Source organism: Prinia subflava, chromosome 11 (assembly GCF_021018805.1).
Source record: "Prinia subflava isolate CZ2003 ecotype Zambia chromosome 11, Cam_Psub_1.2, whole genome shotgun sequence".
In the NCBI taxonomy this organism is placed as follows: domain Eukaryota; kingdom Metazoa; phylum Chordata; class Aves; order Passeriformes; family Cisticolidae; genus Prinia; species Prinia subflava.
Genome location: NC_086257.1, coordinates 22,795,578 through 22,822,243, shown reverse-complemented (window position 1 = coordinate 22,822,243; position 26,666 = coordinate 22,795,578).

Here is a 26,666-nt window from a genome sequence, read left to right as displayed (position 1 = left end):
ATAAAAAAGGAAAAAAAAGGTTTTGTTGCATTAAAGAAATAAATTTCAAATTCAGCCCGGTCATGTTTTGGGGTTTGCTGTTACTCACAGGATGTGTCCCAGGGAGAAACAAGGAAAAGTCTCCAGCTGTGAGGCAGAACAAGCTGAAGTGGCCTGGGGACATCGTGGGTGACAAATCCAAGCAGCCTCAGCTCTGCAGCATCACTGTCTGCAGCCTCGGGAGCTTTTTCCAGATGGAAAATGTTCCTGACTCCCAGAATTCATGGAATTGCTCTTCCTGCTGCTCCTGAAACCTTTGGGTCTGCCTGTGGGTTTCTGGATTATACTGGGCAGTCAGAGCTTGAAAAAAAAATTCTGTGAATGAGCAGAGATGGAAGAAAAATTATGGAAACCCCCCAGGATCTGCGAGATTCAGGTGTGAGTTCTGGCAGGCCACTGGTCTAAATATTCATAGGAAAAATGAGTATTTGATTACTTTTAAATTGAATCCTTAATCTCTGTGGACCTCTTATGTTCTGACAGAAGGGGGCTTAGGAAGTATAAAATTACATATTCTTTTAAGCACTTAAAACTATTTAGAGAAAACATTTTCACTTAGGCTCAGGAGGGGAAAAAAAAAAGAAAAAAGAAAAGTTTAGGAATAGGTACCGGTTCAATTTAAAGCAAAAAAGAGAGAACTTTGGAGGCTGCAATTCATTTTATTCATGGAGGACTCGTTGAGATTTATATTGGAGCTCATAAAAGCCAGAACCAGTGTTCCAGCTTTTCCAACAGCCGGGCAGAAGCAGCGAATTTCGGTTTGGGATTTACTTTGAGTGCCTAAAGTCTCACAAAGGAAATTAAGTGCAGTGGAGCAGACAGTGCTGCTTTGGTCACCACTTCTGCACTCGTATTTCAGCTGCCTTTGCCTCCTGAGCAGCTTCCCTTGGCAAATTGAAAAGTTTATGGCAAAAAAAAATACATTATCCTTGGAAAAGTTGCATTTGTGCTCACCAGTGGAAATTCAAGGCTCCAACTCCTTGTGGCCACAAACCAAACAGCTGGATGTGAAATGCCATCACCAAAAGCTTGGCAAATATGTTGTGAATAGCTGTTATAACACCAGGATAAATATTTGGCCTTTATTTTATCAAAAGCTGCCACAATAAGAGGAATCATCTCCTCCTGCATGTGGAATTAAGGATATTTCTGGAATTCCAGGGGGAAACCCCTTGTATTTTATCATTTTTTTGTTTCCTAGGAAGCCAATAAATGTTATATATCCCTGAAAGTTGCTATTTGGGCTGGAGCTTAGAGGAGGGAAGAAAAAAAATCCAGATTTTCACATTTCTTTTTATTTTCCAACCACCCAAAGCAAACTCCTGGGTTAAGGACGCATTTTCCTGGAGGCTCCTCTCTGTGAAAAGAAGAATTTTAGCTACACTGGGAAGTGGAATGCATGGGAAAGGGATGTTTGGAAGCAGAAAATTCCAGTGATCAGTTCAGGTCAAGCCTCAGTGTCCCACCAGGGCTCTGGACAGCACAAGAGTTTTGGCAAAGGTCTCTCCCAGCTGCCCAATTTCCCAGGAAAACATGTGGGAACCAAGTGGACCTGGTAAATATTTGTTTCCAAAACCAGTTAATGACAGGCTCCAGAGGAGCTCGTGAAGTTTTAATTTGATGGGATATTATTCTGAGCTCTCCAAAAGCACAGACACGAGGAAATGGAGTCCAGCGAGGATGAACTTTGCTCCTCAGGGAGAAAACAAACCAACAAACGAACAAATAAAACCCCAAATAAACAGCAAAAAAAAGCCCCCAGAAACCCAAAGAAAACCCCAGATGTGGATTACAAGCAGTAGATATTAGGCAAGGTTTTTAATTTATGGGAAATAGCACATGCAGAAAAAACCTTTGCTCTGATGATATTACCAGAGCACCAGAGTGCAAACAGACTCTAATCCATTATGTTTTAAACTTATAAAATTTATTAGCCCCGAACTGTGATCTTTATTCATGCCAGGCTCTCCTCTGAATTTATGGCACTTGTGCAATCATTACTCAGCCTGTGTGGAATCAGATATTTCTATGAATTAAACTGAGAAGCAGTTTGCTAATTAGCATTACAAGTGTTAATGAAATGAAAGATCACATGAGCTGCAGGCAACAGAGAGACTTAATTTCACCAGGCATTTGAGTCAGACACAGCTAAAACATCCTATTTTCTGAGATTCCCTCTCCCAGAAGTCTCCAGAGTTTAGCAAGATCATAAAACCGGAGCAGCATTTCATGGAGTCCCTTTTAGTTAATATCACTGTATTAAATAAGATCTTTCCTGCAAAGGAAAGAAAATGATTGTTCTCTGTCCTAAGCCGACTGTGTAAAATGTTCTTCAATAAAATCCAAGAAATTAATATTCAATGATTTACAGTAAATCTCTTGAGCGCAGGAGGTTTGCTCCAGACAGGAAAAGCAAACACTTATGGGCTACATTATTATGATGGCTTATGCTAATTAAATTGAAGCAGAAATCCTTAATTTATGCTTTACCATCAAGTGCAAGGGGGAAAATTCTTTCTTGGTTCAAGCTTTATCTTGTTAAGAAGATTTACCTCCTTATTTCCTAGAATAAAGAGCTATTTTTGAGACTCTACTGAGAAAGCAGAGGCTTGCAGAGCTTTTCTCCATGTTGCCATGACACTTTGGATCTCAACCTGCAGCTCAATACAATAGCTGCAATTAGGTTAATTAGAACATTATCTCAAAGTGCACAGCTATTGTACAAAAGAAGAAACATTCTCACCGAATATGCTGCTTAGTCACCAATAAATGATTTTTTTTAAAATTACATTTTTCTAATTATAATGAATAATTTATTTCTCCTGTGGGCGCTTGACATTTAAATACCGTAACTCAAAAAAATAAACCATCCAACATCAGCTTAGGACATGGGGAATTTTTCTGACCTTTTAGTTGTTTTGCCTTCCATAAAATAATGAGAGAAAAAGAACACTTATAATAAGGGATTGTATTATTTTGGCTCATTATTATTTCCAAATTCAAAGGCCTTAATGGACACCCCACTAGATGTGGTGCCTGGGAGCAGGGTTTAGTGGTGGCCCTGCAGTGCTGGGTTAATGGGAGGACTTGTGGATCTCAGAGGTCTTCTCCAGCCTCAGGGACTCTCTGACTCAAATAAACAAAGCTTTTAGTCTGCACACAGCAAAAAATGGCAGCCAGGTGTAGAGTAAAAAATACAAGAAATTAGGAACAAAGGTGATTAACATGATGAGATGGGTTGTGAGCCACCAGGAGCCAGCTTCTCCTCGTATTGGTGTTATGTCAACTAAGAAAAGAAAAGCTTTAAGGGGAAAAAGGAAATATTGATCCATTTTTAAACCACAGCTCAAGCACTGAAGGAAAAGATACGAGTGTGTGGATGAAATGCAGCTCTGTGAGGACCCACGGGAATTTGGTCAGGGATGTCATGAGAGGCAGATCCAGGCCAACCGCTGACTTTAGGCAATTAAAGATGTGAGATAAACATTTCATTAATTTTCTAAAACTCAGCTCAAGCCCAGGAGGAAAAGGTACCAGGAGCTGGTGGATGAAATGCAGCTCTGTGAGAACCCACGGGAATTTGGTCAGGGATGTCAGGAGGGGCAGATCCAGGCCAATTGTTGATTTAAACCACTGCAGTTCTGAGATAAACGTTCTGCTCCCTGAACTGCTGTTCCCAAGTGGCCCCAGAGGCACTCAGGCCATGTGTGTGACAATCCCTGAGCCCGGGGTGTGACCAGCCAAGGCTCCAGCCTGCCCCAGGGAGCAGAAAATTCCTCTTCTGCAGCCTCCAGAACAGAGCTGGGTTCAGTTCCCCTCCCTGGAGAGCTGCACACGCCGGGCAAACCCACTGTGGGCAGTGACTTCCCAACACACATCCCAGGAATGTCACCCCTGCCACTGGAAATACCAAATGCCACCTCTCTCATCATTTATTTCCTCCTGTTTGACAGGCAGGGACTTTCTGAGGACAGAACTCCAAACCTGAACGTTTGTTTCTGCCGTTTTGTGTCTCACATTTGTTCCCATTCCCCATTTATCAATCATTTCCCCTAATCAGTACTGCCCATATTTATCTCCCATAATCACCAGCTCTCTTCTTGCCACGTCCTGGAGAGAACAGAGTTGCTGTCAGATTTTAGGCAAACTAGGAACACCTCTGGGGTGAAATGATGGAACAACAGTCCCTGGGAAATGACCAAAAAACTCCCTTAACTTTGAGAAAATGATGTTATCACTGATCAGGAAAGTCACCAACCAGGTGCTCAGCTGAGAACGTGAGGATAACTCACCCAAGAGCAAATTTTGCTACTTTTAGCTTCCAGGATGTTTCTCCAAAATCGAGGAACACAGTTCAATTTTAAAGGAATTTAATATTTAGACCAATTCAAACCTCTCAAGTCCTTTGTGGTTTTTTTTATTTTTTCTTGTTTCTTCATTGCTATGCAAAGGATGATGTTTGTTATAACCCAATTCTTTGTTCCTGTGAGACAAGTACAAGTTTGCTGACCTGGTACTTCAGGTGTATCTGACACAAGTTAGAAACAAGCTGAAAGATAAATACAAATGCACACAAATTTCACCAAACACAAAATCCTCATCTCAGACACAAAAACTTCACTGCTAAATTCCAACTGGAGCCCCAAAAAATTACTGTACACTGTGAAGAGCCTTGAGGACTAACAAAGCAAATTATTTCAGACCACAGGATGAAGCATTTTATTAAAATGAAGGTTTTGGGCTTTTTTCACTTAAAGAATGAAGAAAACAAAAAATAATTAGATTTATCTTGGATGCATGCATGCATTTAAGAGAGGTCTTCAGTGCCCTTGTACTTCAGCAACTCCTCCTGTGACAAAACAGGATTCAAATTCCTCATTTTCCATGTCTGTTTCTTCATTTTTCCTTTCCCATTGTTTCCCTGTTCAGTAGTGCCTATCCCATATATTTAGGATATATGTAGAAGTGTATCCTATGTAATACAGCACACGGCGTTATTTGAGTGAATCACAGATGAAAAATTGAAGTTAAAATCTCCTTCCTGCACTTAATCAAGCAACAGAGCCATAATCCAAGGGGAGAGGCTGGAAAGCTGCTCTGGCAGGCTCTTCCCATCTCAACCTGCAGCATTTTCTCCTCTCAGCAACTTTCAGCTCCCCACCCTGAGACCCAAAAACCATCACAGCCACATCAAGTCTGGACTTAAAGTAGCATTTAGTCTTACAGCTGAAACTCTTAAAAACAAATAAATAAATAAAAAATCTTCTATTGTGCTTCTGCCAAGGCAGAATTAGCAGGGGAGAGGAGGATATGATGATTAAACACGTGGCAGTGGGGAGACTCACAAAGATCAAAGAGAGCAAAGCGTTGATTTCCCGGTGTTGCTGTTTCTTCTTTCACCACATTCCACCAAAATCTGCCTCCTCTTCTCCCACCCAGTTTGCCACGGCTGGGATGGGATGGGAAGAGGTTCCATGGAAGTCTCTCACTTCTCCCTATTTCTGCTCCTGCTCATTTTCACACCCAGAGGCAGAACATCCTCACCTCGTCCCACGCATCATCTCCCTCTCCTCTCCCCTGCCGCTCTCCCTGGGCCCTTTCTCACCTTCCTGCCTCTCTCCAGCCAAGCCCTGCTGGTTCCCCTGAGGAGCCTGACAAGCTGCAAGCCCTCAGCCCACGGCAGGAATTATCTGCTGCCACTGAGATCTGGAAACTTTCCGAGGTTATCTCGGCTGTTTGTACTGAGGATGCTCCTCCGGGAAATCTCCGCGCCTGGTGCAAATGGAAACCTCCCCCCAGGGCTCTCCGGGCAAGGAGGGAAAAGGAAAATCCACCTGTGCCTCCCTGAGGGTTGGTGACATCCTTGCAAGGCGTGAAGGAATTTTTTTAGATTTTTTTTTTTGTGTTTTATCTTCTTTTTTGCCGGAGTCGGGATTAAATGTACGGGACGGTGTTTTGTGTTCGGACTCAGATGTTTATTAATTCTTATCTGTATTGCAGCCTCACAAGCTGTGAGTGCTACAGCACTTCCAGCTAACAAAGTAAAAGTGGAGCCCTCTCTATCTCTCTACAAGGCCTTTTAAGGATAAATTGTCCTATTAAGGAATGACACCTGAATTATTTTTACTTTTAACCCCATAACCAACCACCCATGGCCCCCAGTGCAGATTTTTCTATCCAATTACAAAACACCACCCAGACCCACGGAGAAGAAGGTGAAAAAGAAGGACTGGCCTATACCCTATAACCTCCATCTTGCTTTGATATATATTCCTACATTCTAAACTCTTAAACTCTACGTTTTCCACCCTGTGATGTCACACACTTCTATCCAAACTCCACACCCACAATCCCAGTGCTGTCACTCAATTTTGGAGCCTTCTCCACAGCCCCAGGTGAAATGCAGAGTTTGTCTGGGGGTCAGTGCCTGTGAGCACAGAAAGTCTGAAATTCTCAGTGCCCGGGGTTCCAGCAGTTTTTCTCAGCCTTCTCTCAGCTGATTTCTCCCCCAGTGTCTGTTCATAATGTCACCGCTCACCTCCAACACAAATTCTCCCTGCAGGTCTTTAGGGTGACAATAATGCAGCAGCTCCTTCCTCCACAGAGCTGCCTCCTCCCACTTCCCCCATCCTGCTGCTCTTTGGGGAATTAATGAGGAGAAAAGGTTGGGATGGATCCCAGGGCCGGGCAGATACAAAGGGCAGGGACAGACCCCACCAGCCCTGAATCACCCACAGCAGCAGGGATCTGGGTATGGAAATGGAAATCTGGCAATGCAACTCTGCAGCCCAGCCCCTGGTTTTGCAGCATTTGAGATATCCAGCCTCAGCCTAGCAAAATACAGTGAGTTTCAAAGACATTTATAGCAAATTCTTCATTAAGAAACAGGAATATTTAACCCCACCAAGGGGATAGTGGGGCTTTTTACCAGAATATCAAAACCAATTTCCATTTTCTTCTGAGGAACAACAATTTCCTCGGTGTTTTATAACTATTAGTTGGTATCACCTTCAAAATTAATAATTATGTCCATCAACTCTCCAAAAATCTGTGTTTCTCACAAAAATGTGTAGAGGAAGTTACAGGTTCCTCAATTGTAGTCATCTACAACACCTTTGAACAGATGTCAACGTTCTTGGGCAGGTTTTTCATCCCTGCTTACTGAGCCCCATCTATTTGTCTTAAAAAGCTTGGTATTACATTTATTATATCTTGTTTATATGTATTAAACCAGTTTAATGCCATATATTGACACTTACAGGAGCACTTCATATTTTTTCTTCAGTACTCCTTAATTCACTGATGCAATGCAGCAATTATTGATTCTTTTTTTCCCTCCCTAAATTCAGTAGCAGCAAATTTTACTTCATTAGTGTATCCACCTAGGGTTTTCTTCACAATGAATTCTGCATTAAAAGCTGCAGCCAGGATATTTTTATTTATGCCAGGGTTCCACCCAGAGGCAATAAAAAGCACCAGGGTCTTCCAAGGATTGCCTGGATTTTGTTCTCCCTTTATTCCTTAAGTTTGTTCACCCCCCAGTCCAAGCTGACTTAGGGGTTAAAATGAATTTTCAGTCTAAAGGGAGGCATAAAAATGGTTAAAACTGGAATTAGAGAGGGAGAAATCCAAGCAAGGAAGCAAATTCTCAGCATCAGTTCCTTCCTTCCTGACCTGTCACTTGTTCCTTGTGAGTTTTGTGTGGGGACTGATTTAAGGGGCAAATCCATCATGGGCAGAAACAAACCTGTCCTCAAAATGTGTCTGGGGCAGAAATGTGCAGCAGGAACAAATATGAGTACAGAGCTCCTGGCTTTAAGGGTTTATACTGAAAAGAAAATTTAAAAAGAAAATCAAAACCCAATTAAACACAAGAGGAACAAACCTTGAAACATTTGGAAAAACCATTAAAAAACCCCCTAAATATCCACTCATTAAAAGTGACCTCTGCCCTGTGAACAGAGTTTGGTGCATGTAAGTACTGGGAAAAGGGAAATTAGTTAGTTTTTGTGTGTATTAGAGTAAAAATCGATATTTGAAGAGTTATTTTGCTCCTTATGGGAAGAACAGGAATGTTTAGAGTGCAAATTTAGGGGAAAAGCTTTAACTCCATCTGGATAAGCAGCACAGCTTCCAAAAGCAAAGCCTTCCCTAAGACACAGAGGGTTAAATCAAAGCAAATGAATTAATAATTTAGGGTATTTTTCACCCAGAACTGTTTTATTTCATTGAAAACAGGGAATTGAGATTACCTTATTCCTATATAAACTTTAAGCAACTTTCTTACCAGAGACTTGAAGGGATTTGGGTGCCAGTGAGGAGTATCTGGGGATGCAGATGGACACAAACACCTGAGTGTTGTCAGCTGGGACACAAATAGGAAATCACTAAATTGAGATTTCTTTTTTTTTTCTTTTTGATAAGAGAACAGGGTGGATTTCATTACCCAAGATCTTCTCAGGGGAAGAGCCTGGATGGCTTCACTGAGCTCAGTGGGAAGGGACAGGGTCTGAGAGCAAAGGAAACCTCTGCTGGCTCCAAGTATTTCAATTTTTACCCCATAAACAATTCCAATGAGACGAGCTATGTAATAGCTTTTTTATGATAATTATGTCTATTTGTTTGGTCTTTTACCAGATCATTAAAGCTACTGAGGTTGCTGAAGAGCCATCTTTTTTTTTTTTTTTTTTCTTGAACTGTTTTAACTTTCTTATTTGATTACTGGAGTTCAGTGATGATAAAGATTTATAAGCAGCCAAGAAAAGCTATTTTTAAAAAGCTGAATATCAACAGTCCCTTCCTCTGGAAATAGTTTCAGTGACAGTTTTTTCTTTATTAAAAAGAAGAAAACAAGACGAGTGAAAATAGAAAATATTTATCTAGAAAATATTATCTAGAAAATATCCCAAAGAAAAATAAGGTTTGTTTCCCCCACAGTATTACAGGGAACTGGGAAAGGAAAGCAGAAAGAAAAACATTTTAGCAGTGAGGTCTGGCACAAATTCAAGCATAAATTTGCATCATGCATTGGGAATGCAGGATCAGGGCTGAAATTAAGAATAACTTTGTTCTGCCCTGAAATTTACCTCCCTTGGCATGGGATTGGTGTTACAAAGCCATGGGAGGGGTGGGTGGAGATGGAGAAGGGGTAGAAAAACACATAAAAGACACATAAAAGTTCTTCCACCAGAACTCCGAACTCGAGTTGAAAATCTCACCTTCAACAGAACACAGTCCAAGGGGTGGCTCAAAGAAATAAACTTTGAGACTCCCAGAGCAAAATTTTCACCATTTGACAGCCTGAAGAATCAAAATATGACAGAAAAATCCAAATTTATTGGCAGGTGAAAACTCATTTAAACACACAGTTTTAGGTTTTTCTAATTATTTTCTGAGCTGAGCAGATTTCTGCAGAGTCCAACAGCAGCATTTGCACCTGCACTGAGATTCTCAGAAATTTCATTATAATCCCATGCACACATCCCTGCAGTTTTGGCACCAATTCCTCTGCTATCACTTTGATGTTATTTATTGGACCCGCTTAACCTTTGTATTTCCTAATAGGTTTTGAAAGGGGTGCTCCAGGCACTGCCTGGTGTGCTCTGTGTGCTGTGTATTCAGATTTAGACATTTACAGCGTTCTTCAGGGTGTGAACTGAGCTTCCATGAGCCATTAAATATCCTCCACCTGCACGTGACTCTCTTATTTTCCAAAGTCTCAATCACATCTACATGCAATTTCATTTTCAGGTAGCAGAAGCTCCTGTAATTTATTTCCTTCCACATAAAACCTTGATTTACAGTTTTAATACCACGGATTTTGCAGAAATTAATGAGCTTGAAATGTAACATGTTTTAGATCACTGTTGTTACAAAAGGAGGACGTATTTTGGGTTTGGGGTTTTTTTTGTGAGGTTATTTATACAAAAATATTGTATATGACCAATTCTCTCTTCACTGAGGTGACTTTTCAGGGTCTGCATTGCCAGGATCACAGGATTTGACACAACTCTGGATCAAACACTGGAAATTTGTCCTCTGCTCAAACACAAACCGTGCCATGAAAGGCAGTCCCACACACAGTGCTCACCTGAAAAACTGCTGTTGATTTTATTCTCTGCTGCCTTCATAAAAAACCCTACCAAGCATCAGTCAATAAAAGCAGCGAGTGCGTTGGTTTTCTTTTTTATCCTGGTCCTTTTAATAAAAACAGCAGCTCTTGAGAACTAGAGGAATAGCAATGTTTATCCTTACAGTAATAAAAAAATAAAATAAATAAATGAACGAACGAACAAATAAATAAATAAATAAATAAATAAATAAATAAATTCCGCTGCATAGAGTTAATCGTCCTTAGAAAATAAAAAGATTTGTCCATTTTGTGACCATTTGGGGTCCATTTTGTGGCATTTGGGGTCCATTTTGTGCCCATTTTGTGCCCATTTTGGGTCCCCCTTGGGTGTAGCCCTGGCCAGGCTCTTGTCCTGCCCAAGGTGTGTCCTAAAGGCCTTTCAATAAATCTCTGCTTTATTCTCCAGCTCTGCCCAGTCTGTTCCAGCTCACCCTCCCAAGGCGTCACTCCAGGCTCTTAACTCACTCTATTTTTTGGGTTTTTCATGCAGAAGAACAAGAGGAGCAGTGCCCCAGGAACGGCTCAGCCCAGGGCGTTCGCCCTCGACGCCGCCCTGGCAGCAAAGGGCTGAGGAACTCAACCTGTGCTGACAAAGGGGCTGCTAATGCTGAGTGCAAAAAGAAATGACATTGTTGGGTCATCTGCAGGAGCCTTGGCCGGGAAAGCTGCCGTATTTCACATCTTTATTTGTGAAATGTTTGTTGTTACAAAGCGAATGTTTGACAAATCCCCCGACTCTGAGGAAGGCTCGGGGCAGGGATCAGAGGAGGCTGCAGGAATTCAGAGCACAGAGTGGGAGGTCAGGCCTAGGAGAAGGAGGGGGATCTGGAGGGTTTAAACCTAACCTGGGGCAAGGACTGGCTCAGGCAGCATCACCTGGAGCCATCCCGGGGGCTCTGGAGGCACTTCCCTTGGCAGGTCAAGCAAAAGGGGATCGAAGGTGCAGATTTTTTGTCTAATTTTATAAATCTCAGAATGCTCTGCGTTGAATGGATGCAGAGATCAGCGATTGCAATGTCCCCACCATGGGGAGGGATTTTTGTTTCCTGTTTGGGCATTTCAATCTGGCTGCAGACCAGCAAACATCACAAAGTTCCTTCCCCTCCCACCCCTCTGCAACTCTCCAAAAACCCAATTTCTCAATAAATCACCTCTGCAACACCATCACAAATGACTCCCACGTCACCAGAGGGTCACTTAGGATTCTAAAATATCAAAGCACATTTCTTTTATTCTGTGCTTATGGCTGAGATTCAGAGGTGGAGCAAAGAAATTCAAAGCCAAATCAAAATTCTGGAAACTTTCTTCCCACTCTTTTTGTTATTCAAAACGTCCAATTGGTTTTCAAACACATTTTTAAATAACTTCAGCAAGTTCTGCTCTGGGCATTGATGTGCCTTAAGACACCTTTGAAAGTCAGAGTTGTTTCTATTTACTAATTAGTTTCCATTTACATAAAAATATTTTGTCATTTTAAGTTTCCTCGCTTCTTTTCTTGCAGTGAAGACAGAAGTTGGGAGCCAGAGTGTATCAAAACATTCAAAAATCAAAGATCGAGGAGAGAGAAGATGCAAAAAAGTTAAAAAAAATAATTAAAAATCCATGTGTCAAATTTTCAAAAATGTAGATTTACACTGAAAGCTAAATGTTTAAATTTATAATTACACCAAAGAGAATTAAAAAGTAAATGAATTACCAAGATGTGTTTGCCAGAATTCCCTGCTTTATTCCAATTAGCCATAACTTTATAATTTGACTTTTTTCTCTGCACCACTCATTCCAACACAATGTCAGCGTTGAGTCCATAAGCATTTTGAGAATTAATTAAAATGTCATGAAATACTTCTTTCATTAGCATATATATGGTCACAAAAATAATTATAATTACTTCTTAGAGGTGGAGGAGAGTTAAGTTTGATTGATGGAATTAATGAAAACGGGGACAGCTCCACCATACTAAATAGCAGAAACTTGGAGTATTAACTATCCACTGTGTGAAGTTATAATAATTACAGCAAGAGCTAAAAAGATTAGTATTCAAAAAGAATAATGTACCTTAGAGCCTAAAATACCCATTGCAAATTATGGATGTATTTTCAACTGTTTATAACGTTCTCAGAAGAAAAATATCATTTTGATGAACTTCCAAAGGCTCCTAGATTAATAGGTATTTGCAGCCTTGCACAGAGCACAATCAATCCCTCTAATCTTGTTATCAGATGCTGAACAGCTGGGTGACCTGATTTAAGTGCTATGATTTTAAGGAAGTAATAATGGATAATGGTTTCCAAATGCCTGCTAAGAATTTGCAAAGCTGTATAATACACCCAAAGATATGCAAATAAATGGCATTAAAAGAAACATTATAATTAGCAGCCCAATGCACAGAAACTGCTTGTGCAGCCATAAGCAACCTAATCTTATTTCAGTTGTGCTGCTTTTAATTTAGTCTCCCTTAAAGACCTGCAGCACTGGAGTGATGGTGTGGGAAGCTCAGGTGAACACCCAAAATATCCAAAACCAGAATGAAGTGGCACTAAACTCCCTCTGCAGGGTCCAGGCCCTGAGCAGGACTTGGAAGTGGCCAAAGAATAATTTTTCCCACAGAAACAATTCTTCTTTTTAATACATTTAACTCCTTTGTCATTAGTGTAAGTTATTTCCAGATGGCAGGTGGATGACTTTTAATTTTTTTTTCCTTTTGATGAGCAACTGCCAAGCTTGTGAGGAATTATTTTGCAGAGGCCTGAACTGCATTTAAAGGTCTTTTCTATTTTTTATAAGACGTTGCTAATCTCACTTTTTTCCCCCCTCTAATCACACAAACATTTTAAGCTAAAAAAAGCACTCCCTGGTAGGAAGGAGAGGGAGGGAGTGGGTGCCCACAGCTGTGCCTGCTGCTGCCAGGGAGTTTGTTTTCCACTCTTGTATTGATGGAGATGCTCCCACAGTTGTGGTGCCAGATTCTCACAAATGCCATGTTTTGCAAACTGCCAAATTAAGGAGGGAAGAGCTTGGGTTTTAAGCGTAATGTTTTAAATATTTCCCTTTATTTTCCTACTGAGGGAGCATATGGTGGAAGGCAACACATTTCAAATGGTCTGGCTGATGCCAGGGAGGGATCATTGTGTTTACAGGAGAATTTCTCAGCTTGGGATCGTTGGTCAGAGTGAGGGAGAGTTTGGAGTGATGCCTTGGGAGGCTGACCTGGAGCAGAGACTGGGCAGAGCTGGAGAATAAAGCAGAGATTTATTGAAAGGCCTTTAGGGCACACCTTGGGCAGGACAAGAGCCTGGCCAGGGCTGCACCCAAGGGGGACCCAAAATGGACCCAAAATGGGCACAAAATGGGCACAAAATGGACCCAAAATGGCCACAAAGGGGACCCAAAATGGGCACAAAATGGACACAAAATGGGCACAAAATGGACCCAAAATGGCCACAAAATGGTCAAAGGGTCACCAGGTCTCACACTTGGATCAGTTTTGGTCCATTTGCATTTTGGGGTTGAATTGTCCCATTGCAGCCCCAGGTGATGCAGTCCCATCCTTCTTGTTCCTCCCTCAGCCCCCCTTGTTTGTGCTTTGGGGCTGAACCCTTGTCCCAGCTGTCCTTGGTGTGCAGCAGGAGAAGGATTTGTTTTGTGTCCCTGCTGTGTGCAGAGCTGAGTGAGCCTGAGTGTGAGCTCACAGCTGCACCCTGGGCAGCACAGAATGTGAAAATATGAAAATTAAAACTTGAGGCATCACCTGGGCTGGGGGTTTGGTACCAAAAAATATTCAGTAGTATTTATAAATATTACTGAATATTTAAAAAATATTAAATACCATATTTATTTTTAAAATAATTTAATATTTTTAAAAGACATACAGTATTTACACCCGTAAAATAAAAATATCTGTCCTAAAGGTAGGGAATGTGTCACAGCCAACACTCCCCAGTACCCAGGACTGGGCATTATTGAATATTGAAGGTGTGAATGCTCCTCAGCTGTGCAGACAAAACTCCAAATTAATTCAGTTTGGATTACACGGGTGTAATTGCAATGGCTTGGCCTCTCTGCGCATGTGTTAGCTGCAAACAAATGAGATTTGTTTGATGTTTCACACTGAAATACAGGGAAGAGAAAACTTAAGGCATCAGCAGGCCTGTCCTTCAGCCTGGGCTGGAGCTCCTTTCCCTACAGGACAGCCCGGCCTGTACAGGGGAACTCCCACAATTTATATTAATTTATTTCTCTTTCTGCATTCTGTGACCGGTGTGTTAAACCAGGAGCTCCCTCCCCTCACACAATCGTGCTCCCGCTGCGAGTTCAGAGTGGGGTTTTCATCAATTATTCACTGCCCTGGAGATGGGAGAACTTATCTCGGGGCAAGCTGGGGTTCCTCCCACTCCTCAGGAGCAGGAGTTGGGTAATTTGTGCTCCTCAGCCTGGAGCAGCTCCACTCTCATTCAAGAGAAGAGAAAATCCACCTCCAGCAAACCCTCCTTGCATGTGGGAATGAGGAGCTCCAGTTCAGCAGGATTATGAACAGGGATATTGGAAAAAACTGGAATTTTTCACCTCAGAACAGTCCGAATTATTTTGTATTAACTTTACCTTTCTTTATTCTTATTCATATTTAATCATTCTCCTTAGAGGGTTCCTACCTTCAAAATTAGGGAGAAGAAATGCAAGTAGAGAAATGAACTGATTGGGGTTTTTCTCTTTTTTTTTCTTTTTTTTTTCCTTTTTTAATGAACACTTTGCATTTCCATCTCTTTGGTTTTCACTCCCAATATCAGCCTGGTTGCCATTGCTCAAACAAAGACATTTCAAAGGTTTTCATATGATGCTGCTTTTTTCAAATTGAATATTTCTTTATGGAATGAGGTAGATTATTTAAATTTGGCATAGAAAGTAATGCATTTATTAACATGCCATGAGTTACGTTTTCTAAAATCTCTCAACCCTTCTACAATTTCTTTTCCAAATATCACCACTGATAAACTTTTCACTATGTCAAAGGAATTAGGCTAAATTTAAGCTTTTCTGATAATCCTAAATAATGCTGCAATCCCACTGTTTATCTTTGAAAGTATTTACCATGACATAAGAAGAGTAAGGCTCAGAAAAGTAGAACTATGTTTCTTAATTTAAAATAAATTTGGTTTTTTTTACTGTTTCTCTGTTTCTCTTTCCATCAGAGGGAAAACAAACCTGGAAACAACAAAGTCCTGGAAATGGTCCTTATAAGCACAACTTATCCTATTGAGATTTCTACATGCATCTTTTACAGGAAATCATTGAAACCTAACACCAGCTACAAAAAATAAAGGTTTAAGGAGATTATGAACAAAAGCTATTGCTGGCTTTGTTTTTAATGAGATCCCCAAACCATTTTTATTCTTGTATTATTTTATTCTTATATTTTTACTCACGTTTAACATAACCCAAGTAATTTTCAAACCACCTCTGTTAAACAGGACAAAACCCTCCTATCTCAGCCAGTTTAGGAATATGCAGGTGCTTGCATCTTTCAGAGCCTTTGTGAATATTGTACAACTTTCAAGTCTAACCTACTTTCCCTTCTTATTTTTTTTTTCCTGGAAATGTTCTATAGTCCCTTATGAATGTTGCAAAAGATTCACAAATTCTGAGCGCTGCATAAAGTGGCAAAAATTAACATCTCCAAGAATGTCATTGAGATGGGCAGGTGTCTCCCCCCAGCCCCAGTGGGCTCGACTTTGATGGGCTTAAAAAGGAATTTTTAAACCTCTCCAAACCTACAGGAAAAACATAATGCCAGTGATGAATTTGCTGCAAAGCTACCTGTTCTCCTGTGGATCAAAACATGTTGGAATAGACTGAAAAACATCACTTTATACCCCATTAGGTTTATTATGCTCTGCATCCCTGAATTTCTGTGTCTCCCAAATGCCTGAGTGAAGGAATTCTTTGGATAAGACTGAGGTTTGGGGTTTTAGCTCATTCCTGTCTCCAACCAGGTAAATAAAGGCAGAAATAAAACCTTCAGTACCTCAGTGGGTGGAGATCCAGATTGGTTTGGAACACACAGAGTTTATTCCTGCCCAGGGAGGGGGCAGCTGGCTCTGGTGTGCTCAGAACCAGGGCTCTGCTCCCTTCACACCTTCTGACACAGCTGAACTTAAAATAAAACTCATTAAATGGAAGAGAAATTGTGGCTGCCCCATCCCTAGAAGTGCCCAAGGCCACGCTGGGCTTGGAGCAGCCTGGGGGAGTGGAAGGGGGTGGGATGGGATGAGCTTTAAGGTCCATTCCAACCCAAACCATTCCATGATTCCACGAATTGAAAAATATCCATTTTCACCTCTCAGCTCCTGAAGGAGAACAAAAATTCTGTCCCTATTTGATGGGGTGGGATAGGAAAGCCCCAGAAGAGGAAACCAGTCCCACTGAATCCTGCAGAGCTTTAATTTTGGCATCTCATATTTGCACCTGGCCAGTCAGAAGAATTAAAGTAATCTTTTGAGTGAAAACAATAAATCTCCCAGCAAAATCCCGTCATAAAATCTACTTTGCTTACAAAAACACAAAGAACGTTCCTGTCCAAAGATCGAGTGACAAATGAGGGAGGGAGAAAAAAAACCCATTCCTAGCTTCAGAATACCTGACATTTAATTACCAGAGGCTGCTGCTCACAGAAGATGTACAGCCAACTGCATGGCCTTGGCTGCAGTACATGAAACTATTATATTATCAAAGATTTATTTCTTAAAAGTGCTTCAGTTCCAGCTAAAAGAAGCCTGAAGTCGCCCGTGGTACACTGCATGTGTGACAGGGGATTTGATGGGGTTACTAGAGGAAAGAACAGGTTTTGGGGTTTCCAACAAATCCAGCATTTCCTGCTCGGGAGCACTCGGAATGTGACAAGTCATTAACTCCAGACTCTGCTCCTCCTCTGAATATTCCCCCTCCAAAACAAGCGTTTCCTTTGGGCCAAAATCCAGCTTAAAATTTCCCAGTCCTCCCCCAGAAGTGCAAGGTGCCCCCATTTGTACGAAGACTAAAAGTTTAGGAATGGAATATTAAGGGTTTTTTTCTTAAAAAAATCAAAAATATCTGCTCGTTTTTCTTTATAGGATAGAAGGTCAAAGAAGTGAAAAAATTGTTTTCCTAGATGAAAATGCAGGGGTATGGGAGCTGTGGTTTCCTGCTTTAGAGGAAGCACTGGGACTTTAACCATGGCACTTTTATAACTCTTGTTGAGAATTTAGATCCAAGTAACAGTCCTTGAACACCAGAATTTTGCCAAAGACTTGAAAGGCATGGCTGCCTCTTGTTTTGGCTATAATACTCAATTGGCAAAGCAATTATTTTCCCTCACTTCTATAAAAAAAACCAATACCCAAATGATAAAATTTTATTTCCATTTTCTACCAGCACTTCTTTTACTAACTCGCCCAGATGCCAGATCGTGCTATAAAGTGACACACAAGGGAACAGAAAAAAGAAAAAGAAAAAGAAAAAGAAAAAGAAAAAGAAAAAGAAAAAGAAAAAGAAAAAGAAAAAGAAAAAGAAAAAGAAAAAGAAAAAGAAAAAGAAAAAGAAAAAGAAAAAGAAAAAGAAAAAGAAAAAGAAAAAGAAAAAGAAAAAGAAAAAGAAAAAGAAAAAACAAAACAAAAAACCCCAAAAAACAAAACAAAACACAAAAAACAAAACAAAACAAACAAAAAAACCAACAAAAAACAAACAAACAAACAAACAAAACCAAAAAGGGGAAAGAAGAAAAAAAAAAACAACAAAAAACCAAACATCAAACTCCAGGTTATGACACACAGAGTCTCTGCTAAAATATCAGCAGATCCTTTTTTTTTGGGCCACCGCTGCAGGATATATATTTTTACTCAACATCTTTGATTATGCTGCCACCAGCAGCTTTTAAAACATAAAAAGGCAAATGACAGGTGCTGTCAGTGACTCGAACAAAAGCTGTGGAAATTCACTGAGCGTGTAATACGGTGGATTTTAGCAAAGCTAAAAACCCACGGCAGCTTTGACTAACTTGATCTTTCAGAAAGCTGTTTGAGGGAGAGAGGCACGAAATAATGAATTGGATGGAGCGTTACATAACAAAGAACTCCTCGGGGTCTTGTCTGCTGCCTTATCTCGTAAATTGTAATGATTTTCATGTTAGATCAAAGAAGGGCATAAAACAAAATTGAGATGAAAACAGCTATTCATTGCCCTCGAGTGTATAGCTTTTGTTTTAAGACACTCCTAAGCAGCGCTGGGGAAGGTATTTCTTCCTCTACACAAATCACTGCTCTGTAATCTTCCCTGTGACAGCAGGAGCAGCTCCACTGGTGGAGCACACACCTCCCAAAGCAGCCTCATCTGACTTTCCTCCAAACTTATGGGCATCCTTTTGGATTTATTTAATTTTTTTTTTTTTTTTGGTGGTGGTGATGGGAAACTACCACCAATTACTACAAATACCACCAGAAAAATGGCTACTTCAAGAACTTAAAGACAATTTTATCAAGAATTAAATATTTTAGTCAATGTGTTCAACTATGGCTCAGTCTGATAAAAACAGAGGGAAACCACACTCAAGTCTCCTTCAAAGTTAAAGTCTGTACATGGAAGGAAGGAAAAGGGAAGAGTATAAGGTGTGACAGAGGAGTTAAAGAAAAGAAAGGGTATTTTCCCCAGTATAGGCCCAGAATTACGGTTAAAATTTCTTTGAGAATGTTGAATTAAAAATAGACATCACAAGAACTCTTAAAAACCAGACTACTTCTCATCATCCCCAGCACTTCTGAGCTTTGATGGAATATTAGACCGCAGTTAAATAATCCATAGAATGAAAAGAGAGAAAAGGAATCCCTTTTATTAAGGATATAAATAACTCAGACCAGGGTGAATTCCCAGTACATATAAAGAAGGAAATTCGTGTTCAGAGCTGAAGGCTGTGGCTTGGTCCTACAGAGAAATCTCCAGCAAATTTGTGATCTTGTGCATGAGAGACCCTGGAGACCACTCCAAGCACCAGAGGTGGAATTGTTTGGAGACCCTTTCTCCAATGGTAAGGGAAATACTGATTAGAGAAGGAAAGGACCCTGACTGGCTCCTTTTAAGTTGCACTCCCATTCTCTTACATCAGTGAAAAGTCCATTTGGGATTGTTTTGTTTGTTTTCCCTCCTTAATTTTTAGATAGTGAAATATTTCCATACTCAACACTCCCAGCCCTGACCCCGGAGGACACAGAGCACAGCTCACCCCAGAGATCAAAGATGGTTTGGAGATCAGAGTCACATTCATCAAATCTGAAATTGCCTTTTCTTCATCCCACCCTGAATTTTTTGCCACCAACGTGTCAGATCTTCAATAATGTAACCCAAATGGGTTTCCAGTACAACATAATAAGGCAATTCCATCCATTCTAATATTTTTTTCTGAGGTATCAGGGTGTTGATTCATGTGCCCAAAGATCTGAGTAAATAAGGGTAAAAAAATGAGGGGTGAAAGAGAAATTCGAAAAGGTACCAATATTAAAATAAAACATAAGAATTACTGCACCAAACCAATAAAATTAACAATTACAAAAGGGCAAAAGCCATGTTTTAACTTCACAAAAAAACTTCTATGATCATGGAGTGATTACTTTGTGTCAGACCAGGTGGTTTTTCTCCCCTTCCTCCCTCCCTCGCAGTGGTGATTATTTCTAAGTGCATTTGGGAAAGTGAATGGAGTGTTGGGCCTTCAGAGCAGTCTGAAATGAGAATATCTGATCCAATAATCTGGAGATTTAGTCTCATCATGAAGGCTCCCTAATTGTGCTCTCCTCAGATAGACCCGAATTAATTCTTGCCATTCATCCCCTGAAATGTATCTGGGCTGATACACTGATAATAATTTTCTTATCTCACAGACAGACAGTTAAGGGAAGAGCCTGGGAAAATAAAGGGAAATGTTGAAGGTGATTATCATAATGAGAATGTTAATTAGCTCCATTTCAGACACCAATTGTTGGCACATGAATCAGCAAGCAACTCTCCAAGTGTTTTCATAAGATTTTCCTATTTCTAATCTTTTCCTATTTCTAATCTTTTTCCATTTCTTCTGTTTCTTTTGCTGTCATTATGGGCATGAGGATCCTTGCTGATAAGGAAAACAAAAGTTGATTTCAGCAGTTGAAGAAAGTGTATTGTTGAGAAAGACATGCATAATTTCATTTTCTACTCCCCCAAATGGTTTCTATACATGACCAAGAGTACTTGACAATTAAAGTAGTGGAAGGGAGGCAAAAATGTGAATTATTTCTTCTGTTCAATGGCCAGGGGATGTGGTACATACTTGAGCAAGGATTGTGCATGATCAGCACCTGAAATCCAGATTTCAACCTCATCTGTGGGCTTCTATGCAAAGAAAAAAGCAGAGGAAGAAAATTCCCTCCTTTTGTTTTTCCAGGTTTTTCATGACTTCTTTATTCCTGACCTCTGCCTTCTCTGGACACCCCCAAAACCTCTCCATTTTTTAATTTATTACAAGGAGAAAATCACCCCCACACCAGGATGCAGCTGATGCTCTAGAGAGAAAATGGTTTTCCCCCTGCTCTCAAGTCTGTGGTAGACAAAGACTTTGGGGGAATATTGAATTATTTTTCCAAACCCCTTTGCAGTTTGGATTTGCTTTCTCTGACCCTCACTCATGGCACTGCTCCCTCAGGTTCCTGCCACCCATGCCCAGTCTGCAGTAAATTGGTTATATCAGAGGAAGGCAATTTTCTTTTCTTCCCCTGTGTCTGATCTCCCTGTCCCTCTCACATCAATTCCCTGTTTCAGGGGCAGGAGTTCTCTATTTTAATATCAGGTTAGAAATTCACCAAGCTGACATTTACTCCCACTGCCTAGACAAGTCATGAAATTCTCAGGTTTAATCTCCAGTCTCCTGGGACATCTCCCAGTTCCAGTGCCCAATTTAGGCTGTTTTAGGAGATAGGTTAGCCCTGTGCTAATTTGGGTTCGATGTTCCAGCAGATTTCCATGGGATGCATCAAGTGCTTGTTAAACTCCCATTAGTTACACCCACCTGTAACTCTGCCCACTCAAAGCTCAGCCAAATAACACAACCGAATTTATCTTAAAAAATCCTCAGATGGTCAAGATGGTCATTACGAAGAACTTCTTTATCAGTTTTTGGTTTTCAAAATTAGTGGAGAGTGAATCAGAAGGAGCAGCGTGGCCATGCCCACAACAAATAAGGGGATGGAGAAAGAAAACAGAAGTTTGAAGGAGGGTTTGTAAAAATCATGGGAAGATACAAAATACAGGCTCTGAACAAATAGGTGGGGCTGTGTTTTATTCTCCAAGGCTTTTCAGAGCCACAATAATCCATGTTTTCCCTCACAGCCCTGTTTCATACAAAGCTTTATCTCCATTAACCTTCTGCTCAAAGCCCGGAGCAGAGGATGCTCCGTCCCTCCACCTCTGCTCCTCCAGCACCTCTCAGCAACATTTGCTTTCCCTCTGGCTTCTCTTCTGCTCAATCAGCTCCACAATATCTCCTGACCTGCATCCCACTTCCCACTTTTCATTCCTGCCCAGGGCCAGGCACAGCTGATCCCACAGCTGATCCCAGGGATGATGTACCAAGTGCCAGAGCTTCAATTCCTCAGCTTTCTTGGCCTCTTGGGGTAAAACTCCTACATGTTCCTTTTCATGTTTTTAAATCATATTAAATTTTGAATTTTTCTGACAGTTTTTTAAAGAAAATTATGTGTAAGTACACATACAATTATTAGTTTATTAATAAAGTAGATTTACTTAATGTTTTCATGGCTAGACATGTATATAGAGCTAAAATTAACAGCCTGGATTTTTCCTGGGCTTCCCCATCACTCTCTTCCCAGCAGCAGCATTTCCACAGGAAAACAACTGCAATTAAAATATGATGTGAGTCAAAAGTAAAACTCCATGATTCTTAATACCTTTCTTGTCCTATTTATTCAATTTGTGAACTACAGCAGCCCCTGCAAGCTGCATGGCCGGGGAATGTGTAAACACAGCCTAAAATTAGGAAAGAGGTCTATAAATCCATAGTGACAAGTGCTTTATTCCTATAAATCAGTGTAAGGAATGCTTCCACCTACAGATATAAATTGTAGATGCTGAAGGACGTTGCAGCTTCACTAATCTATTAAATAAGGGTACAAAGTGCTCCATTTCTCTGGGAAGGTTTATCTGCTGTACTTAGGTGTGGGGAGTGCTCCCACAGGGCTTGGCCCATGCATCCATCCCAAATCTGTGTAGATTTCTGGTATCAGCCAAAGCTAATTACTAATTTGGGTTGTTGTGCTAATGGAGTCAGGGAGGATTTGCTCAGTTTAGTGTTGACACAGCCCACAACAAAACCTTTATCTTCCCTCAAGAGCCAGTTAGAACACCTGAGTTCTACCATTTTGAAGAACAAGCTTTACAAGACAAGTTTGAATGATTTTTTTTTTCTTTAATGTATATTTGCATACTTTTTAAAATCACCACACCTTGTCTGCAGTAAGTGTTTCATCCTCACTCTTGGGCCCTTTGCACTGGAATTCCTTGTGACAGAGCATTAGGATTCACTCCCCAGTGTTTGTAAGCAGGGATGGCACTGCCCAAAGTGCCAAAACCCCTCGGAGTGCTCCCTGTGACTGAGGGACACGGGGTCTTTAGCAGAATTGCTTCTGAGGGCAGTCACAAGCTGTTACCCTAACGAGCAGCACACACAGCTTCTCCTCCTGCTCCTCCACAGCCCCTCACATCAGCCCCACAAACCACCCCATTTATAACTGCAGGAAAACCTCCCAGGGCTCAGGCCTGGGACGTAAATTCACTGCTCTGGGTTGTTTCTCCTAGTTTTGATTAAGGAGATGGTATCTCTGCAGCAGATTTGATGTCACCTGTCAGATGTTTTTAGCAATTTGTCTGCTTTGCAGACGTTACTCACTGTAATCGTGATGAGTATTATATTTATCATCATTAATCATAAGCCTTCCCAATTAAGGCAATTAAAGCTCTTCCATTTTTATTCTCTGTGGAGTTCTTTCTTTCCACATTTGATTTTTACCCTTTGTTTTTTCCATAACTGTTCATGCCTTATTTTTTATTGTGTCAGGGACTTTATAATTCCTCATGGACTAGGTCCCTCCAGGCTACCTGTTTCCATGGAATTTAGCTGCTGCCTTTACTGCCTTACCCAATGGAAGGTGCTGTGCCCAACAGAAAAACATGAGAAGAATCTGGATTTCTAGAGTTAAGTCGCATTTTTTTTAAAAAAAGAAACAATAAAAGATGTAAATGCTGCTCTATCAATCTAATCCCAAACTCCTGCACCATCCTGAGCTGCCTCTCATCATCCTCTTCCCTCTCTTCCTTTTGTTCATGTGGCCATTATTAAGATTAATATGAAAAGAGATGATTAAGTTTCTCAGTGAAAAGCACTATTATTAAATCTATTTGAGTATCAATTCAATGACATCAGAAAAATCTTGGTATCTCTGTGAGGGAAAAGATGTCAGGGGATGGAATTCACGTGTTGGGGGGCAGAGGAAACCCAGGTTTTCTCTGTGATTTGTTGCCTTTGCAGCACCGTGTGACATCATTAGGAGGCACAGCCTGATCTCCACAGCCACTCAAAACAAAGCCTGGTTTAAATTATTTTACTATGAGCACTTCTTTTTGTTCCAAGGAGGAACGTCCAGGTTAGATGATTCTGCAACAAAGGTCCAGGCCAGGTTGGAGAGTGTAGGAAAGCATTTCCACAGCCAAGAAAATTATTCTGTATAAGGAAAAGTGTTTCAGTTTGCCTTTCAACATATGAGGAAGCCAAACTAGAAAGTTCTGTGCCCTTGTCATCAGCATTGGCCCAGTGCCAGCACAGAGGCACTGGCTGGGCTTTGGAGATGTACCTCCAAACCTGGTGCCAATTTCCCCAGCCAAGGTGCCAAAAAGCCCACCTGGACCATTCAGTACTTAAAGGACTGCACAGAACTGCTCAGTTGCTTTTTTGGACTGCCTTGGCAGTGCAAGAGTCTCCTCTGCACTGTGTTATATTTATTTTATTTGATACTGTTTGTTATTTTTGTTCTTATTAAAACCTTTTCTTTCCCAAAGCATGTCCAGAGAAGCTGTCTCGCTATTTTTAAGCCACTCTGAGAAGCTGCAGGTCATCCCTCAGATTTGATACATCTTCAGGGGGCTGATTCCCCTTTGGCCACGTGCAGAACTGCATCAGGAGAGGGCTTGGAGCAGCCTGGCCCCGTGGAAGGTGTGAACTGGCTGATCCTTGATGTCCCTCCCAACCCTCTGTGACGCTTCCATGACCATTTCACAGATGATATTTTCTTACTCTCAGTCTTGTCCCATGTGTGGCCCTGCCCCTCGAGCCCCCAGACTGCTGCAGGCCTGGTTGGAATCCTCCCACCACAGGGAGGCTCAGCCACGCTGATGTATTTCCAGACTAAAATAATGTTTGAGATCTTAATGGTGGCCAGAGCACTCGAACCTCTGACAATCACCTGCAGGTAACGGGAGAGCTGTGCTCTTTCATCTCAGTGATTTATTAAGTGGCAAAAGGCGAGTGCTGGACTCCATCCTTTCATGAAGCAATCTGCAGCTCCTCTGCTGGAGTTTGAGCTGAAGGATGGATCCCTGGCCATTTGTAATGGCTTGGGAGATAGGGCTGCCTGAGCTGGGCAGGGCTGCAGATGAATCAGCAGCAGCAGCAGCAGCAGCTTCCCCAGGTGGAAATAGCTGCGTGTCTTTTAAATTTTTAATGGAGATTAACACTTTGTCACCGCAGTGCATCACTCAGTGCAGCGTGAGGAGAAGTGCTGTGTGTTGGGGAAGGAGATGGAGCTCTGAACAGGCCCAGTGACAAATCCCTGACATAAAGCCTGTCCTTGTTTGAACCAGCATTTCCAAAATAAAGGCAGGCACATTCCCATGACGGAGGACATGGGATGGCTTTCCATTTATTTGTTAGTGGATGTATAAATCCGAAGGAGAAAGTTAATGAGGCTCCCTGTGAGCAAGGCAGTGGAGTACACTCTGATTGCTAATTATTTTAATATAGGTAAACAGCTATTGACAGTACAAGTAATTTTCCCCCATCTCCAGTTAAGAGGCTGCCAGGTATCAGTCTAACAGCTCCGAGCGAACCCGAGGCAATTTAAATTATGGGTTTTAATCAATATGTAAATTGTTATTGTAGGAGCCATCCATGATAGCTTGCTGCAGCTGCCCCACCACTCCCCAGACCTGGCAGCTGCTGCCTCAGGTCGGGCTGTGATTGCTGCTCCTCACCCAATTTCCACTCCTCTGCCCACCCATTCTCTGCTCAGAGATCTCTTGCTCAGTTGCTCAGGCCAACACAGCTGAAAGAGGCAAAACCTCTCCCTCCTGCTCCCCAGGCTCAGCCCTCCTTGTTTGTGTGTTTGAGGAGGGGCTTTGGGGGAGTCCAATGCTCAAAACACACATTTATTTGCTCTTGGCATTGTCACCCAGAGGCAGCTCTGCCTCAGAGCTTTTGAAAACTCTTTCAGCTCATCTCTCCCAGAAGCCAGCTCACCTTGTGTTGACCTCTAACTTTCAATTTACTCGTTACCTTAGCAATAATAACAAAAATTAATAACACCCCCAAACTTATTATCTTGTAATTTCCCATACTACAGCCTTTAAGGCATAACCTAATTTAAAACTGTCCAGTTCTCGGTGTTTTGTACTTAATATTTGAGATGTAGAAAATGATGGCTCATTTGTTCTTGCAATTCTGTCAAAAACCTGTGCAATATCTTCAATTTTAGCAAGCGCTTTTCTCTTGCAAATTAATTACCACGTTGTACATTTTCCTTTGGTGAAATTAGATTTAGCACTGATTTGGTGAATGATAGCTGAGATTCTTTTCTTTTTTATTTAGTTGTAAAGGTTCCTTGGGAGCCATTTCTCGTACCCTCTGATATACTCAGAAGTGGAAAACAGAGAGGTTCTCCAAAAATGCTCCTTCCAGCTGGCCTCAGAAACATATTTCTCTAAACCATGACCAAAAATTTATGGTTTGGATCAACTTTGGATTAAGCAAGGCCAAAAAAAATACAGTTTCCTTGCAGCAATTAATATTTTCACCCCTTCTAGAGGCCTGCAGAAAGCAGCACAAAGTAATTGTATTTTTCAGCCCCAGAGGTGTCCAAACTGCTTGGTAAAGCAAGGGATAAATACAAAACCACTTCAGAAAAGGGTAGGAGGCAGAGAAATTAGCAAAAAAATTAGTCTGAGGAGAAATAGAGAGCCAGAAGCCCAGTGGGCAGAGGAAGAGCCTCTCCATCAGCCTGAAGGTTCCTGTTTTACTGTGGAGGGCTGTCCTGGGAGCAGCAGGGAGAGATCTGGGTGAATTCATGCCTTGGCACCCACCACTGGCCTGGGCACAGCCAAGGGGCCACCCAGGGGTCTGCACAGGAGACCCTTGGCCATGGCTGGCACTGGAGGGGATCCA